General features: G+C 40.9%; 1 protein-coding gene across 2 annotated transcripts in view; it reads right to left on the bottom strand.

Moving 5' to 3' along the window:
* tenm1 (teneurin transmembrane protein 1) overlaps positions 1–17,159 on the bottom strand; it is an 844,835-nt gene extending 827,676 nt beyond the window's left edge. For both annotated transcript variants that reach the window (XM_039766316.1, XM_039766314.1), the window contains exon 1: positions 16,807–17,159. The gene's annotated coding sequence lies outside the window, so the exon portion shown is untranslated. The remainder of the gene's footprint in view (positions 1–16,806) is intronic.
* Between the last annotated feature and the right edge of the window lie 1,090 nt (positions 17,160–18,249).

The following is an 18,249-nucleotide window of genomic DNA, read 5'->3' on the forward strand; positions in this document are numbered from 1 at the left end:
ACTCACATTTTTAGTCTAAGAATATACAGTACAAAGGGAATAATAAAATGTATTATACTATAGAATTGGATTTCAATACTCATCATATCATAATTAAAAAAAAAAATCACAATATTATTTTATTATGACACAAGCATTATGGCAACATTACATTGCAACATTTTTATTCATTCAGGTTTAAACAGATGAAACAAAATGTCCCATTCATATCCATGGGCATTTCTACCAATTGGGGTAATACTAAGGTGCTGTACTGTGTTAGCTATTATGGATGTACTGTGACGTCAAGCAAAATGATACATTTCACTGGCTAACTAGAAAGATTATAATATGCAAGTTTTTTAGGCAACTCAGGCCCCATGTAATATAATCTCGCCTGAAGAAGGGGCCTGAGTTGCCTCAAAAGCTTGCACATTGTAATCTTTTCAGTTAGCCAATAAAAGGTGTCACTTTGCTTGACTTCTCACTACATGCCATTTGGGGTATTATTTCATCGTTTACTTTGGTTAAAATAAAAAACAAACAAAAAAAAAAAAAGGAAATAATAGATTGCATTGCTTTGACTTTAAAACACACCATTTCCACACTTACAAACTTAAAAATTAGTGTGTAAGTCTTCTGTATTCAAAGCATTTTAGCTGTCACACACCAAAAAAGTCTTGAAGTCTTGTTTTTCAGGGTAAGTAGGCAGGCTTGTGTGATGGGAATGGACTTCACTGTGCGTGCGGACAGCTTGTGAAGGGAATGTGATCTCCTGTGAGCGGGTGCTTGTCAAGGGAAAATGATTCCGCAGTCACGGGCTTGCCTAGCGAAAGCAGTTCCACAACAACAAAAAGAAAACTATATGTATGCATAATATGCCTCAAATGGACTCAGAACAAGCCGATTCTGTTTGTTACATAGAAATCCACTGTAAGGAGAGGAAACAATAGCTGTATTTGAGTCTTACTGTTCATACATAATGCATATTTACTTGAATAATATTTTCTTTCCTTGAAAGTTTGTTTTTAAAGGGGGGTGTGCTTCGATATATTTTATTTTATTGTTAAAGTGACAATAAAGGCATCTTGCTTTATCGGTTGGAGGGCATCTTAAAGTAGAAGCAAAATGGTATTTCAATATACTGCAGAATTAAATCATAATTCTGTATAACAGAAGATGAGTGAAAAATCAATAAAGTAGAGAATTTCAATTTTTTTCATCATGATATGTCATAGACACACTAAAGACCAAATTTTTTTTTTGCATCATGTAAAAGTGTGTTTAGTTTGCATTGCACCATTTCTGTGAAAGCAGAAGTAATACATTTTATTGGAACTTACATACGTACCTAGTGAAATGCATTAGTTCTGCATTTCAGAAAATGGTGTATCACAAAATATTAGCGGGCGGCACAGTGGCGCAGCGGTAGCGCTGCCGCCTCACAGTTAGGAGACCTGGGTTTGCTTCCTGTGTCCTCCCTGCGTGGAGTTTGCATGTTCTCACCATGTCTGTGTGGGTTTCCTCCAGGTGCTCTGGTTTCCTCCCACAATCCAAAGACATGCAGGTTAGGTGCACTGGCGATCCTGAATTGTCCCTAGTGTGTGCTTGCTGTGTGGGTGTGTGTGTGTGCGTCCTGTGGTGGGTTGGTGCCCTGCCAGGGATTTGTTCCTGCCTTGTGCCCTGTGCTGGCTGGGATTGGCTCCAGCAGATCCCCGTGACCATGCATTAGGATATAGCGGGTTGGATAATGACTGACTGACAAAATATTAGCCTGCCACTGAGATACCCAACCTCTGGCCAAACTTGAATGATTTGGGTTCATTTTGGATTTCAACAGAGAAGAGAGAGCTCATTGTAAACCATGCCATTTCCAAGGATTACAATGTAAAAATCAAGTAGTTCAGTGCACTACAACCTAGGACCGTCTCTCTAATTCTACCGGGCACGAGGGCTTAAAGGAGGATTGCCAATGAAATTAAAATTCAGAAAGTGATGTACCTGATGAGAACTAAGAAAGCCCTTCTGAAAGTGCTTGTCAAATACGGGCCAACACTGTCAGGTTGCTGCAGATGTTTTGTTTGCTCCCATCTGGCCAAAGCTCATCTCTTAAGATGCAATGAAGCTCCATTTCATGGGTACAAGAAAAGCAAGCTAATGGTGCATCACAAAATGGTTTCTGCTGTTAATTAACATGTAACATTTATGATTACTTGAGAACTGAACAGTTTTTTAAATGTTTTGCTGGTGCAAGAACATGTAATACTTAATTGTGAAGATATCTGCTTAAAGGTTGAAATGTATTTTATACCTATGTAGTTCCAAGAATCATAATTATTTGCATATAATCAAAAATTATTTTAAAAAAGTAACACCTATTTGATTGGGATTGGCTCCATCAGACCCCCGTGACCCTGTAGTTAGGACATAGCAAGTTGGATAATGGATGGATGAAGTAACACATATTTCACTTACCAGACATTCAAGGACAAATTTAAAGATCTACTATATGGTAAATCTCTAAGGTCCGTGTGTCCATTCCCTCAGAGCAATCTGATTGGTCAGTTTGACTGTGGGGTGATTGGCTGGTTTAGATTTAGTGATGCAAGAAAAGAGGACGCGAGACTGGGAGATGCAGGTATGCTGAGAGAGTCGCTCTCAAAGACGGCAAGTGTAAAACCAGACAGGAGACAAGAAAGGCACCTCGAAAATAATGATAAGAGTATGAGATGCAGGCTTTATGGGAACGCCATCGAGAGAGGGAGTGCTGGTTATGAGACGTTCACAAAATACATGGAAAAGGTGCTGAAGGTACACATGGGGAAAGAGAGAGCACATTTTTTAATAATGTTCTTCAACAGGCACTATGGTTAGTGAAACAATAAAGCAATACGTATAGGTAAGTAAATAAATAAATAAATAATTAGAACAATTAAGAAGGATACTGCATATATTTTTGGCACTGAGAATGCAAATTTTAAAAGGTGGGTTTTAAGATGTTTTTTAAATAAAGAAATGAGAATTCTAAATTTTACATGGGAGGTTGTTCCAGAGTTGAGGAGCAGCGTAATTAAAATCCGAGTTTCGCATGGAAGAGGCCCAGAAATAGAAGAGCACAGTGAGCGGACTGGTGTGTAATCTTTAAGAAGGGCTTTTAAATAACTGTGAACCAAATCATGGCGTGTTTTGTAAAAGGATAAAAAGAATCTTATAGTCAATGGAGTACTTAACGGGGAGCCAATGACGTTTATGTACAACTAGCTACGTTTCCTGTCAAAAGACAGGTAATACAATACATTTTAAGCTTTTTGATATCTCTTGCCTTATGTGTGCCCTCAGCATTCGTCCTACAGATTTCCTGTATATCAGCATCCTTGTGTGTCTCAACCTGTACTGGCCGGCACTTCTTCTCTTATCACATTCCCATAAAGCCTGCGTCTCAGACTCTGTCATTCTGAAGTGTGTTGCTTGCCTATTTTTTGCTTTATGACTACCATCAATGGTATGTGGGCTCCCATTATAAAATTAATCATTCATACTTTACACGTCTGAAGGAAATTCACAGCATTCCTTCTCCCTCTTTCCTTGGCATCCTTGTGTGTTTTAACTTCCACTACCAAGCATGTCCTGTCTTGATCCACAACGAAACTGACCAATCTGGCCAAAGCCAAACTGACCAATCAGACTGCACATATGGACCAGACACACACATAGACATTAAATGTTTTATTACATAGTGTGACAGTTTAGGGTTTCCTCGCACCCTTGTACCCTCTGACCACACGTCAGACACCAGATAAAAAGTCCAATTATTATTTATTATAATAATAATGTGCACAAAGCACGCTCCTCTCCACAATTCTCAATAAACAATACAATAATTCAATAACCAATCCTCCACTCCCAGACGCTTAGCCACCCTGCCTCCCAACTCAGCTCGCCATCTGGGAGCTCCCACAGTCCTTTTATATTCCCTGACCCGGAAGTGTTCCCTATTCTCAGTCCATGTGATTCTCAATCACTTCCGGGTCAGGTAAAAGTTCTTTTCTTCAACCCAGAAGTCCGTCGCTCTTCCTATGACGAACTTCCGGGTCATAGGGCACGAAGAAGTCCTCGGTCCTCTTGTGGCCTCCATGGCATCCAGCAGGGTTGTGCATAAAAACCACATTGTCCATGATGCCCTGCTGGTCTTCTGGGGACCTCCATGCTGAAAGGAGGGCTCCACCTGGCGGCTTGGGGGTATTGGCCGGGATAAACGGCCGGCCATCCTCCACAATAGATAGTCTATGTGAGCCTAAGTTTGACTCAATAAGCGAGCAAAAGAATTCTGAAGTGACTGCAGCTTGTTCACAAGTCTAGTGGGGATACGAGACTATAGAGCGTTACCAAAGCCTAACCTTGATGTGACAAATGCATGAATTAGAGTAGGACAATGAGAGAATAAGTTGAAAAAAGGCAGCATGGGATGTGGAATTAACGTGAGACTGAAAATGCAGAGTGCTGTCATAAAACAACGCCAAGGCTTTTAACCTGAGGACGTAAAGAAACAGGGGTGTCATCAATGCAGATGTTAACATTTCTAGATTTTGAAAGGGTAGCTTTAGAGCAAACAAGGAAAATTTCAAACTCGTCACTATTAAGGTGATGCACCATCCAAATTTTAACATCATGGAGGTAACTAACCAAAGAGGACAGAGAACAAACCAGAGATGGTTCAGTAGAAATTGAAAACTGGATGTCATCAGCGTAAAAATTAAGCTGAATACCATGAGAAGGCATAATTGAACCAACAGGAGGTAAGTGATAAAAAGCAAGGGGCTCAATACTGAACCATGCCTCACACCATGAATTGTGAGAAATGCATTTCTTCCATTAAATAAGTTTCTAAGTTAAGTAAGACCGAAACCGTTAATTTAGCAGTACCAGTCATACCTAGTGAAGACAGAAACATTGCAATTTCAATAGTTGGTAGACAGTTCTTCTATGAACATAAGGGTTCATCTGCTATGGAACCACTTAAGCCTAAATGTCGATGATTTACCAGCCATAGAGATTGCTTAGATACTTGATTGAAATCAGTTCCTACATTTAAATTATTTAAAAGGGATGAACTGAGTAAAAACAGGGAAAATATATGAGGGGGGACCCAAAAATAACAAGAATATTTTTTTCTGGAAGCTGGAGGGGCATTAGTTGCGACATGTGCCAGTAGGTGCGTGCACTAGACTGCCCTCTGCATTATTTGGCTAAACAGCGTCTTTGAAGTGCTCAAGCGATTATATGATGCAGTGCAGAGAAAACAATCCGAATTGTAGTGATCAGGTGAGTCGATTCTGCATCATGACAACGCTCCCACCCACACAACATTGAGCGTGTGCCAGTTTCTCACAAAAAACAGGATGATAACGATCCCCCAAACCCCCACCAACTCCCCAGACCTTGCACCCTGCAATTTGTTCTTATTTCCAAGAATGAAGACGGACCTTAAAGGAAAGTGTTTTCAGGGTGTAGAAGAGGTCAAGAAGCAAATGATGGAGGCACTGAAGCCCATCATTTTGCAAGAGTTTCAGAACAGTTTTGAACAATGGAAAAAGTGGTGGGACAAGTGTCTTACATCTCGGGGAGAGTATTTTGAGGGTGATTACATTTTGGAAATGTTCTGAGAAATATACGGTTTTAAAAAAAAATTCTGTTTATTTTTGGGCTCCCCCTTGTATATTACATAACTGAACTGCAATATTTAACATTTTAAAGCATTAAAAAAATCTAAATATTACCATAGTCCAACTTTTGAGATAATATCATAAGTTGAGCTCCCTTCCAATTGCAAACCCTACTTATTTCAATAAGGAGAATAAAAAAATAGCAATAATATTGCATTATGACCCAAGTTTATGATAATATTGCATTGTGGCGTTATTAGCAATTTCCACCTCCTGTCATATCATTGTGGTGTTATGGGTCCACAGCTCACTGAGCAAAGGCCGTTTCTTTTTAAATAAATAATCACCACACTCGTGGCGGCGTAGTAGTCGTAGCAAGCCGTGGGGCGATCGGCGGTGTGAGCGTTTCTCACCTAGTGCACAGGTGAGGAACTGCCCACATCCGTGATTGTTTCTGTGGCTAATGTGCTGCAGCTGCTATGGCCCCTCGCTGTATAAAAGAAGCGCAAGTCGGTTGAGAAGGGAGGAAAAAGGAAAGAACGAGAGAGAAAAGAGAAAAAAAAGAAGACGGAGGTTACAGGGAGCGAGCGAGGAAGCAGGTCGGTGCGAGAGAGAGAGACACACAGAGTGTGTGGTGAGCGAGCGAACGAGCGCTCGTGAGCAGCTGCGAAGGCCTGGGTGTTAGGCCTACACCCAGGGGTTGTAGTTGATGTCGCTCCCGCTGAGCGAGCAGGTAGCGGGAGTGACCAGGGAAAGGCGACTGGCCGCAGAAGACCGGAAAGGCAGCGGGAGTCGGGCAGCTTGGTGGTGGAGTCCCCAACGTGAGCGACCTGGCCATTGGTGGAAACCAAGTCTCGAGGCTGGGATGAGTGCCTGACCGAAGCCAGGGATCGGGAGGTCTCCAGTCTCGTGTTTGAGTGAGAAGAGGGCAGCTGCAGGGAGCGTCTCGCCTGTTGCATGGGCCCGTATGGGAGAAGCAGGTGAGGCGCCAGCATAAAAGAAGGCACCGGGATTGTTGTTGTTTCAAAAGACTGCTTTCACATGAAACGTTTTAACCTCGTTTTTAAAGGATTGTTTTTTTTTTTGCTATTTTTACCTCCACTTTTTTCTTTTAATGGATTATTTATTTATATGACTTTGGAATTACTGCACTATTTTTTGAACACTGTTTTTTGATTGTCTTTTTAATAAAAGCACTATGCACCTTTTTATACCATCCCCTTGCTATGTTGCTATGTTGTTGCCTCCACTGTCTAGCTCACTCGGTGACATTATCAACGGTGTTGGGTTCAAGGGCTTCCAAACTGTGATGGGAGCATGAAGCCGAACCCGCATCGTCACAATCATTTCGTCAAGAGGAGCAGGACTGGTTTATTCCAAAATAATATGTCTGGCTTAATACTATGAGTACCCACTTGTGGGCTTGCTAAACTTTTACAGTGATAAACAACAACAGCAACAAAAAGAAATCAATGTGCATGAACAGAATGCAACTTACAAAATCATAGCTGCATTTTACTTCAGAGCTCCGAGAGTTATAGTAAAATGCTGTGTCGAATTCAGTCCTCAATCAATGCAGTGCGAACCATGGAAGAATAATCATCTTCAATGAAAGCTCCATTACTTTTACATTTGTTAAACTGAAAACCCCAGACAGCCAGAAACACTGAACAAAATTCATGTTTGGCAGATGTGTCTGAAGACTGATATATACATAAATGTGACTCCCTCACTCCATATAAAGAGTTGAGAGAGGCGGAGAGAGAGCGGTTTTGGGGGGGGTTTGCATCGACAACAGTTTTAATAAATAAGCAGGCTCCAGGTTCCTGTCAAAAAGGTGGCCTGCTCTAATTATTTCAGGGTTCCTGCTGCTCAACAGACAGCTATTTCACTCACAGGCATTTGTCAAATTTGGTTCAAAGTGGTCAGTGGCAATGACGTGCCTCTCATAAATCTCTTCATATATCCTGTTTGATTCGGGACTAGGTGGGTTTATACAGAGGCGTAAGGATTCATCCAGCAAGAAGACTGAATCTGATTAGAGCGGGCATGTAAAGCAAGCTATTAAAAACGCTTTATTAAACAGAAAGCCGATTTGCATGAGGTATCTGTATAATTCATTGACAGATGGGCAGTGTTTTGCTTTTTGTGTAAATCTGATTTTCTTTTCGACGAAGTGGAACTCACACTTCTCTGTGAGGGAGTGAGGGCAAGAGAGAGACGGATAAATGGAATGGAGATGAGATTTGTAAAGGAAAAAAAAATTCTGTTTTCAATTCTTAATTATTTGGGAGCTAACAGTTTAACGAGTTTATCTGAGCAAACTGTGTAGTGGTAATATAGAGACTTGTGAATGTACTGGGCATACTTCCTGGGCATGGATACCTAATAACAATGAATAATTTAAATAACTCCAGAGAGATCCCCCTTCTAGCAGAGCCTGATTTTTTTGAGCCATCAGTATAAAAGTCTGTATCGGAATGCATGGTGACAGCGCCCTTGGTTCCTTTATTAGCCTTCACTGCCATTGAGAGTGATTGAAAAAAAAAATAATGGTTTGAAGTTGCAGGTGTGCTGGTGCTGCTGAGAGCACGACAGTGGCGACCCTCAGCTGCCATACTGAATTTTCTTATCGCAGCAAGCGACTCATCACTTTCAAGCGAGACAGAATGAGAGAGCTATTGGGTAACAAATGACTCACTTGTCATTGCTTTCACGTTAGCTATTGGGGCAAGTTTAGCAAAGTGGATAGCTGCAGGGGAAGAAACTAGAGATTAAGTGATGGAGCCCAGCATGGAGCCTCTAGGGGACCTGGTGGTCAGTAGATGGCAAATCATGTGCTTTCTGGGACTGAGATGTCATGATACATCATGCCCACAAGTTACATCAAGGCAATACTTGGCATTCTGAATTTTCCTTAAGATCAAACTAAATATGAGAGAGGAACTGAACTGAAACACTTTAACTGACATTTACATTTCCTCGGAGGAATAAAAAGCCCACGCTCAAAAGTGCACCTTTGACTCCATCCCTTTATAATAGCAGAACTGCAGACTGCGTGAAGGACCAACACTTTCATGTATATATATTATCTCAACAGCAATGCAGAAAATGACAGAAAACTGCAATAATGCCAAGTATTCACATTTACACTTACTTTGTCGCTGAGGGTGGAAAAAACAATGCACTTTAAACAATACCAAAATACAATCAAACACAGCGAAGAGAACGGTAAGGACAGTTACTAATGCTGTCTATGTTTACATCTTCACTTTAAAATATGGGTGGCATACCAGGTGACTAAATAGAAGCTGGCCCCTCATGGAAGCTGAACACCATTGACGTGCTCTTCCATGGACTATACCGGTACCTGCGAATCTTCACAAAGGATGTGTGCCCTTCTTCTAAAAGCATAATAACACATTCATCAATCTCCTATGACAGGGAAGGAGTCCCCTACCATGATGGTTAGTAAATACTTGATTGGGTAGAACCCTTTGTTGTCATTCTAATCAAAGCACAGCCACACTTTCCTCATGTGTGGCAATGAAGAACTGCTGCCATATATGCTGAAGGTGATCTTTTAAAAATGTTTAAATAGTGAAAAACATTGTCTGTGCTTTCAACAGTCAATACTACACCCGACTGACGTCTGGATAATGAACGGCACACCACAGAGAAAGTGCCAGAATGCTTCACCAAGCACTCACTTCTGTAGGCCTCCTTTGAAGTGCGTCATACACACATTCATCCATTTGTGACATGATTCATCTATCAATGATGCACCGTGTGCCTCACCTGCTCAATAGACAGCTCCCTGCACTTCTTACATGGTGTCTCCTACAGACGCATACAGCAGGGTGCAATGTGCAGTTTCGTCATTGTTCTCCAGCTGAAGCTCCTGACAAGGTTATTGAAACTGTCTGGTCAATCTAAGCTAATATGTGCAATCATATGATTTCAAGTTAGCCTTGTTCCCAAACTACTGGTTGGAAACCACCAACCAAGATTGTGCTGTTTGGTGATGATAATAAACCATCTGAGCTCCATACCTACATCACCTTAGACTCTAATCCTTATGAGGCATCGACAACATGGGTCACCATTCATCATCGAACGTCTTGCATTACAAACCCCAACCATCATTTCATTTGTAAAGTCATAGTAGTCCGGCTGGGATGAGGGGTTGCAGGTATTTACATGGTGTTTGGAACAGCAGTGAGGGCATAAATCACCTACTTAAATACTATACTAACAATAATTCCTTGCGTGAGCATCACCACGTGGGAAAAATACATTAATGGAAAGACAGCAACAGATTATGATTTGTAGTCCTCCAGGGTAATGGAGGGAACAGGGAAGCCCATTGTGTTGCATGTGGCACCATTATACCAAGCTGGTGAACTGTGACACATGAGTCTTCTGGGGGGTACTAAAAGAAATGCCCTTGGGGTTCCACAACCAGGTTCTGGACCCACAAATTATTCCTGAGACAGTCCTGGAAGCGATTCTTACCCCGGGGTGACAAGTTGGGAAAGAGTTCAATTAGTGGGAGGAAGAGAAGCCAGAAGAAGGATGCAAGATGGAAGGTCTGCACAGGAGGGGATTTGTTGAAATACCATTTTGTTGGGCGAATGTCAGCTCAACTTAAACTGATAGGCCGGGCCCAGACCTGCACAGACCCAGTGTGGCTATAAGTTAATGGTGCTATCTTCATATTGTTTTGTATGGTTTGACTCCAAAACCCTCAAATCATTTGTTATGAATATTTTTTATATAATAAACAACTTATTTACATGCTTTGATTTCCTTTACATTATTTGGGGTTGAAAACAGCTTGCACCCAACCATGACTATTCATAGTAGACATTATTATTATGATGGCCAAAAAAGAGGACACCCCTTCAAATCATTACATTCAAGTATTTCAGCTGTTATCAGGTGCATAAAATAAGCACATAGCTATATAATCTCCATTGACATATATTGGAGATTATATTGGGTTGCACTGAAGAGCTCAGTGACTTTAAATGTGGCACTTTCATAGGATGCCACCTTTGGTACAAGTCGGTATGTGACATTTCTGCTCTACTAGATCTGCCCAGGTCAACTGGATGTGGGAAACAGTCTGAGAGCAACAACAGCTCAGCCACAAAGTGATAAACCACGCAACCTCACAGAGTGGGACTGCCAAGTGCCAAAGTACATAACACATAGGAATTGCCTATTCTATGTTGCATCACTCACAACAGAGCCTCTGGAAGCAACATCAACACAAGAACTGTGTGTTGGAAGCTAGAAGAAATGGTTTTCCATGGCTGACCAGCTGCATACAGGCCCAGGCTCACTGTGTAAATTGCCGAGTATCGGCTGGAATGGTGTAAAGCGTATGGCCATTGGACTGTGGAGCAATTGAAAGGTGTTCTCTGGAAGTGAGGAATCACATGCGGGTTTGGTAGATGCACGAACAAGACTACTTTCAGGACTGCATACTGACTATTGTAATGTTTGGTAATGAAGGATAATAGTCTGGGGCTGTTCTTCAGAGTCTGGGATAGGCCTCTTAGTTCCAGTGAAGGGTACTGTTAATGCTCCAACATACAAAGACATTTTAAACAATTGTAAATTTCTAGCTTTGTGACAACACTTTGGAGAAGCCCATTTCCTGTTCCAGCTTGACTGTCTTCCTGTGCACAAAGTTAGGTCCATAAAGGCATGGAGGAACTCGAGTGGCCCGCACTGAGCCCCAACTTCAACCCTACAGAACATCTTTGGCAATGAACCGAAGTCAGTGTGTCTCATCCAATATCAGTACCTGATGCTCTCTTGGCTAAATGGGCACACATTTTCACAGTCACACTGCAAAATCTTGTAGAAAACCTTCCTAGAAGATTGGCGACTGTAATAGCGTCAAAGCAGTGGCCAAATGCATATTAATGATATTGAAATGGGACATCCAACAGGCCCATATAGGCGTTACGTTCAGGTGTCCACCAACGTTTGGCCGTGTAGTGTATCTAAGTCATTAAATAATTCAACCATTTACTACTCGAGTTTGGCTCCTTAGCAACTCAAACTGTGCCCCTGCGAGTGAATGTGCCTCTCTGATACACTGGTGCCTCATCTGGGGCTGGTTTCTTCTTGACCTCCAACATTGCCATTACGAGGTTCTGGCTTCTGTGACCCTGAAATTGATAAGCGGCTTCAATACTGGATGGACAGATGATTGGAATGGCTGCCGGATTTACTGAAACGCAATCATTAGATGCTAAATGATCCTGTTCTGATTTACGAGGACAATGTTCAAACACTTTTAAAGGCCACTGAGATTTCAACTAATGCTACAGGCTGTTGTTTTCATGTAAGAATGCACAGATATTTTGCTTACACTTTAATTTAATTAAATGTATTTTCATGCAGCACTCCAAACAACTAAGGTTCAGAGTGCGTACAGATTATAAATAAAAAATATAAACACTTCTGGCACAAATTGGACTAAAAACCAACAAGGAAAAGCGGCCAGTGCAAAAAGAAGAAGGTGAACTGCTAAGTTTAAAGACTACTTTGTCACCCAAATGAACCATAAATATTGTGCCTTACATCTTTATTTTATTTTATTTTTCTTGCCTCAGTTTTCACGTTAACTTCAAAGCACCACCTTAATAATTCCAAACAGTTGCTAGCAAGAATTCCATTTTAATTGGATAAAGAGATTTGACTCTTTTTACTTTTCACTTGTAAATGAGATCCCAGAAGAAATCATGGTGCATCACGAAGTGAGTCTTACTACTGCCTCATCTCGTCCTGCTCTTCGTCAGTCTCCAGTTGGCCGCAGCACTTCATTTTCAGGCTCATGGCCTCATTTTGTGAAATACGGCACATGTACTCATGGCTACATTTTGCTGAAGTGAGGCTCTTTTGTGCTGCCAGCCTTGTTCTTTTTTTCCCCCCTCTGTTAGCATTGCTGCTCCAAAGCAGAAGCAGCACTTAAGAGCGCCAAGAGCCCTACGCGTTGATGCTCACATTTGATCTTCATGCCAGACTGTGCCAACAAAATGAAATCCTCAGTCAAAATGGCAATCTGAAGAACAACAGAAATATTTGTGTGTGGTCTCCTAAGGTGACATTTCTCTACAAAAGGATTTGCCTTCGCGGATCTCAAAAACATAATTTTCCGACCTGTAGTCCTATCCTGTGACACTTTATTTGACCGGCACCAGTCCATGATGTCATTTCAATGGATACCACTCATCTCATTACAGTGCAAAGTCTGCTACCAAGTCCTGCCCTTCATAGACTCAGCCAACTGACAGGAGATGTTTGAATTCATGGAGCTGGAAGGGATTTACTCGAGTAAAATAAACACCCAATCTACAACTCTCCAAAGCTCAAGATGGGCTGGATTACCTTGAGATTACTTGGCAATGTGCAAAAAGCAAAACTGAATATTAAAAAAAAAAACAATAAAAACAATAGCAAACTTTAGGCTTGGGCTCCATGACATGGTGCCGCATGTGCAGTCAACAGCAACTCCGGTGGATGTGGAGCTCCCTCTAGTTTCAGCATTCAGCAAAAACAGAGCAATTGATCTCAGAGTCTTAAGCAAAGTAAAAGCTGCTTTACAAAGGCTGCCAAAATATAGAAATAAAAGGGACTTTCCTGCCCCACCATACTCTCATATATGCATACAAACTCTGACACTTACATGCGTCCAAACTGTACGTGTACTGACCCACTCATTCAGGGATTCATAGGTTTTCACCTTTACTTTTAAATAGGTGGAAAGATGACAATTAAAATACAGTGTATCTCTAGAGGTCTTTTTTACTTCTTAAAGTGCTTAACAGGTAGCTAGTACAGTATACACACTGCAAAAAATGCATAGACAAAAACTGGACAAAAAAACTTTAAATGAGAGTTGTTTTGCTTTTATTTAGCAAACAAATCTGCCAAAGTGGTAAGCAAAATTTACTTGACAAGATTTCTCAAAGCATGTTAAATAATTGTAAATACAAGTTTTTTTAATGTAATAAGTCAAGAATTCTTACAATAAGGAAAACAAAATTTAATGTCATGATATAAGTACTTTTCCCTTGCTTAGATTTCATTTTTTTGCAGTGGAAATACATATTACGTTTAATTTAGGTAGCCATTTTCCATAGATAGATAGATAGATAGATAGATAGATAGATAGATAGATAGATAGATAGATAGCCATTTTACATAGATAGATAGATAGATAGATAGATAGATAGATAGATAGATAGATGTGAGAAGAACAACTGGCAAGCAGAGTAACATAGAATGTAAGACTTTGGACCGCAGACCCTTCAGTTGTTGGTTCAATTCCTGCTACTGTCGCTGTGTGACCATGAGTAAGTCATCTATCTGTGCTACAATTATTTTTTTTAAAAAAGATGAATTGTAACCAGTTGCACTCTAATGTCACAAGCTGGTGTCTGCCAAATACAAAGTAGTGAATAATGATAGACAGACAGACATGAAAGGCTGTCAGACATGAAAGGCATTATATTATCGATTGATCCTAATTGTAATAATGAAGTTGAGGACATTTTAATATATAGACTACGCACAGAACCCCATTTGCACGCACAAGTTGTGGAACACATCACAATACAGTAATATGTTACCATGCTGTATAGTACAAACTGACACACAAATCACCAGCATTTATTCACCCGCGTTTGCACACATAACCTTCTGAATAAAAAAGGCAATAAACGCGATTATTTCAAACATAAAAGGCAAGCTGTGACCAACCTGAGCTAAGAAAGCTAACCTCAGACTGTGATAACCTTTTGTCAATAGCAAAGTATTAAAATGCAGTGCTTAAGTATTATTGACAAGGGGATTTGAAATGATTGTACAGAAATGTCAAGCTCTTATTTGGTGTACTTGAACAGCTGCAATAAAAGTTCCCCAGTATAATTATGCTTAGTTTACAGCAAATTATATTTGCTCTTCACAGATGAACACTGAAGATAATATTTATAGTTACTTTAATTGGGGTGAAAATAGGCAGTGGCAATTTTGCAGCACTGAACAATAAACATAGCAGCTTGTAAACTTGATTGTTTGTGAAGTTATTTTACTGGGCTGGTGGTGATCACCATCAATTAGCTGTTCAATGCAATATGATGAAGTATGGCCACATTCATCTTACAAAACACTGTGGCCTTTAAAATCTACCTTAAAAAAATACCTGCCTTTCAAACGTGAAAAAAATACACACAGTTACTCAATACCGTGCCGTTATTTACCCCGAGAAACTGGCTGCGTCTATTTATTTATTTTCAACAAGTGTTTTCCAAGGCAAAGCATTTTTTGATTAGGCAATATGCGTGCGCTGCTTTATTTTGTCTCTTAGGATCATAATTGGATACAAGACGATGCTGAAACGCTCCGGCACCAGAAGTAAAGGCACTGCATGTTAATATTCTCTGTTGCCGAAGGACAATGGACGGACTTCATTGTTTACGGTGAAACCTTCCGTTTGTTGCTGAGTCGCATGTAAAGTAATACCAATTATTCACTAATTACTAAGTCTCCAAAATGAGTATTTAAGAACGAATGTACAAAAGATTGGTCTTTGTTGGGAATCTAACGACGAAATCCATAAACAGTAGGATCCACAATACTGCAGTGCACAAACTCAAGCGGGTCTTAGTTTAATTCGTGCATAACGCTAACTGTAATCCACACATCCTTGGGTGTTACAGCATCTCAAAAGAGCACTACAGTTAATTCTGTGAAAACGCACGCGTTCACGGCATAACATCACATTTACAATTCTTCTGGGAGAACGGTCTGTCTAGTTTCATTAAGACAGAGTTTAGTTTTTATTTTTGTGTTTTTATTTATACTTATTTTTTTTTATAAAATTGACTTTTATTCATTTATTTAAAAAAAGCAAGACAACAGCGTATCCGAAACAAACAGGCGGCCTTTCTTTAAAAGCACAACAGATCAGATTATTTCTGGGACTTACCTTGTAAATATTATGTATAATCTAGTGAATTGCGTTAATTTGTCTGCAACTGTCTTATTATGCATCATAAAGAAAACAATGACAAATAAACCCAACCGCACGTTTATTTTTAAAGAGGGTGTTCACAAGGTGTTAGGAAATGCAAAGCTACTGGTGATTTTTTTTAAAGAAGCAACAAAAAGCTTGCCAAAACTTGTGAGGTGCATCCATCATGCAACATGTCCAAGAAAACTGACTTTGCCTCAGCGGCTTCATTTCTGCACAGCAGCTCAACTTTAATATCTCAAACTTTAAACACCCGCATCTGTGCTTCTGTGTTATGCCCGACTTCGGGTGATCCGCTAAGCACGATCTCCGTCTACATACACTGGGATAAGCGCACCCAGTAGGACCGTCTCTGTGAAGTAAATATTTCCTTCGTATGTTTAGAGATTTTTCTGATTGGCACAAATCCGAAGATACGAGCAAACGACGGATACGGCTACCCTTGCAATTGAAATTGGTGAAAACGACAAACAAGCATAGAAAATTGAGTACCCCACGATCCTCTCACTTTATCTTCGCCAGAACCGCAGCGGGCGATGAGAGCTGCGCTACAGATCACCAGACCATGAAGACAACGGTGACTGCCGCTCGCGTATTTCCCTCAGGTCGGGACTGTATAAGGGAAAGAAGCAGGGATCACTTCAGAATAAAAGAAGGTAAGCAAGTTCTACCGGAATTCGCCGAATTCAATCCGCTACATGCAACGGAACAAACACCAGACTACAGCACATCATTACAGGACATGGTCAAGTTTGTGTACGCAGTGTGTCCCCCTCTAAGTCTAGTCTCAGTTCAAGGTTTTAGACCTATGTTAGATAGGCAAAACTTTTATGTTTCGCAAGTAGAGGTACATAAGAAAAAAGCAGGGGCTGCTATGCATTCATAACAAAAACAGCGCGTGGCAGAGGGCACGGCGTCCTCTCTGCCAGAGCGCAACCTAAAGGCTTGCTCGACCCCCGTAGCCAAACTGGTTCCCCAAAAAGAAGCGCACGAAGAGGTAATTTAGGTCCCGACGAAAATCGGCGGACCTCTCGAAATCGTCCGCTATACGCATAGACACTTCCAAAGTGGCGGTAACGCCCTGCCATATGAAGAAAATAGCTCACTTACCCCCGTGTCGGACGCCGTCCGGGAATGGAGAGATCTCCGCACTCAGAGCATCACTGGCACCGCTGCTGTGAAGCCTTGCCATAACGGGGTCTTACTGCCATTCCACCTTTCCTCTGTGTGCCTACTGCTTAAATCCCCCTTCTCCTTATCGGTGCGTATCTCCTTTTTGTTTCTTTAGCGCGTTTCTGATAGTATATTTTCCTCCTTTATTAAATGTATTTATATGTGTATATATATATTTATATATGTATATATAAATATATATATATATATATATATATATATATATATATATTTAATATTTCAGTGCTGCCGACGAGTTCGCCGCGTGACTGGTAGGCGTGCGCTCAGCTTCGAAGTGAGAGCCGTTGCTTTGCCAGTCTCAGCGAGCGCCTGGGCTAGACCAGCATCATTGGAACGTACCACAGCTGTGCCGATGAGGGGGTGTGTCTACAGCCTTTCATATTTTAAACTACTGGATACCACAAGAATACTTCGAGGGCAAAAGGTGTCCGTTATCTACTTGGTAATCGCAAACTGTTCAGCCTCAAATAACCTTTAATTTAAACACGTCTTTAATTACCCAGATGTTGTCCACATAACATCCCTTTAAGGCTACACCATTGTATGCTTGATGCAAACGACTCTGTAAAGAAGCCGCGCTTTGACTCGGGTGGCAGCAGTTTATTGCAGGTTGATGCGAATACCTGTCCATTCCAGTAATGGCCTGAAACGTAGTGCGGCCCATGGAATCTAAATAAAGAGAATACCAACAGCAGCAGGAGGTTTTCTTCGGTTGCTGTCCGTGGTGCTGAAGCATTGCTCGGCTACTACGAAGCAGCACGCATGCTGCTGGGGCTTAAAGATCCGAGCCAATCGCTAATTTTAACAGTCGGTGGTTTGGAAGTAAAAGAGGGAAGTGGACACGCGCTTGAGAGTGGGCTCGATGATCTTTTCTCGTGCATCCAGCTGAGACTTATAGCGTTTACTGTTTTTACAGTTCTAAGTAGTCTTCGAAGTATACTTAAAACTATGACATTACACACCAGGACTATGCTGTGCCAACCTAACAGAGCGGTCCCAAAACTCGAAACACTTACTCACTCTCGGCAGCCTTTTTCCAGCAGCGTACCTGTTTTCTACAGCAAGACAGATTAGCAGGGCATACGGCCAACCTTGCAGCACATTTGCAAATTAGACCATTTCGTTAACAGATAGTATAGGTTTTTGTTAACATCTGTGCAATCATAGTTCTCAAGCCAACACATCTTTAATGGATCTGTATTAATTTTTTTCTCAGAATTAATCAAAATGACATTTCACAGCTCTGGACCTGAATTTCTTTCTACATTTTAAGATGTTAAATATCCTGTATAAAAAATTATAGAAAATAAGATGAAGATAAAATATATTGTTTATTGCATGTCATAAGAATATTTACAA

This window comes from Polypterus senegalus, chromosome 10 (genome assembly GCF_016835505.1).
Source record: "Polypterus senegalus isolate Bchr_013 chromosome 10, ASM1683550v1, whole genome shotgun sequence".
Taxonomy (NCBI): Eukaryota; Metazoa; Chordata; class Cladistia; order Polypteriformes; family Polypteridae; genus Polypterus; species Polypterus senegalus.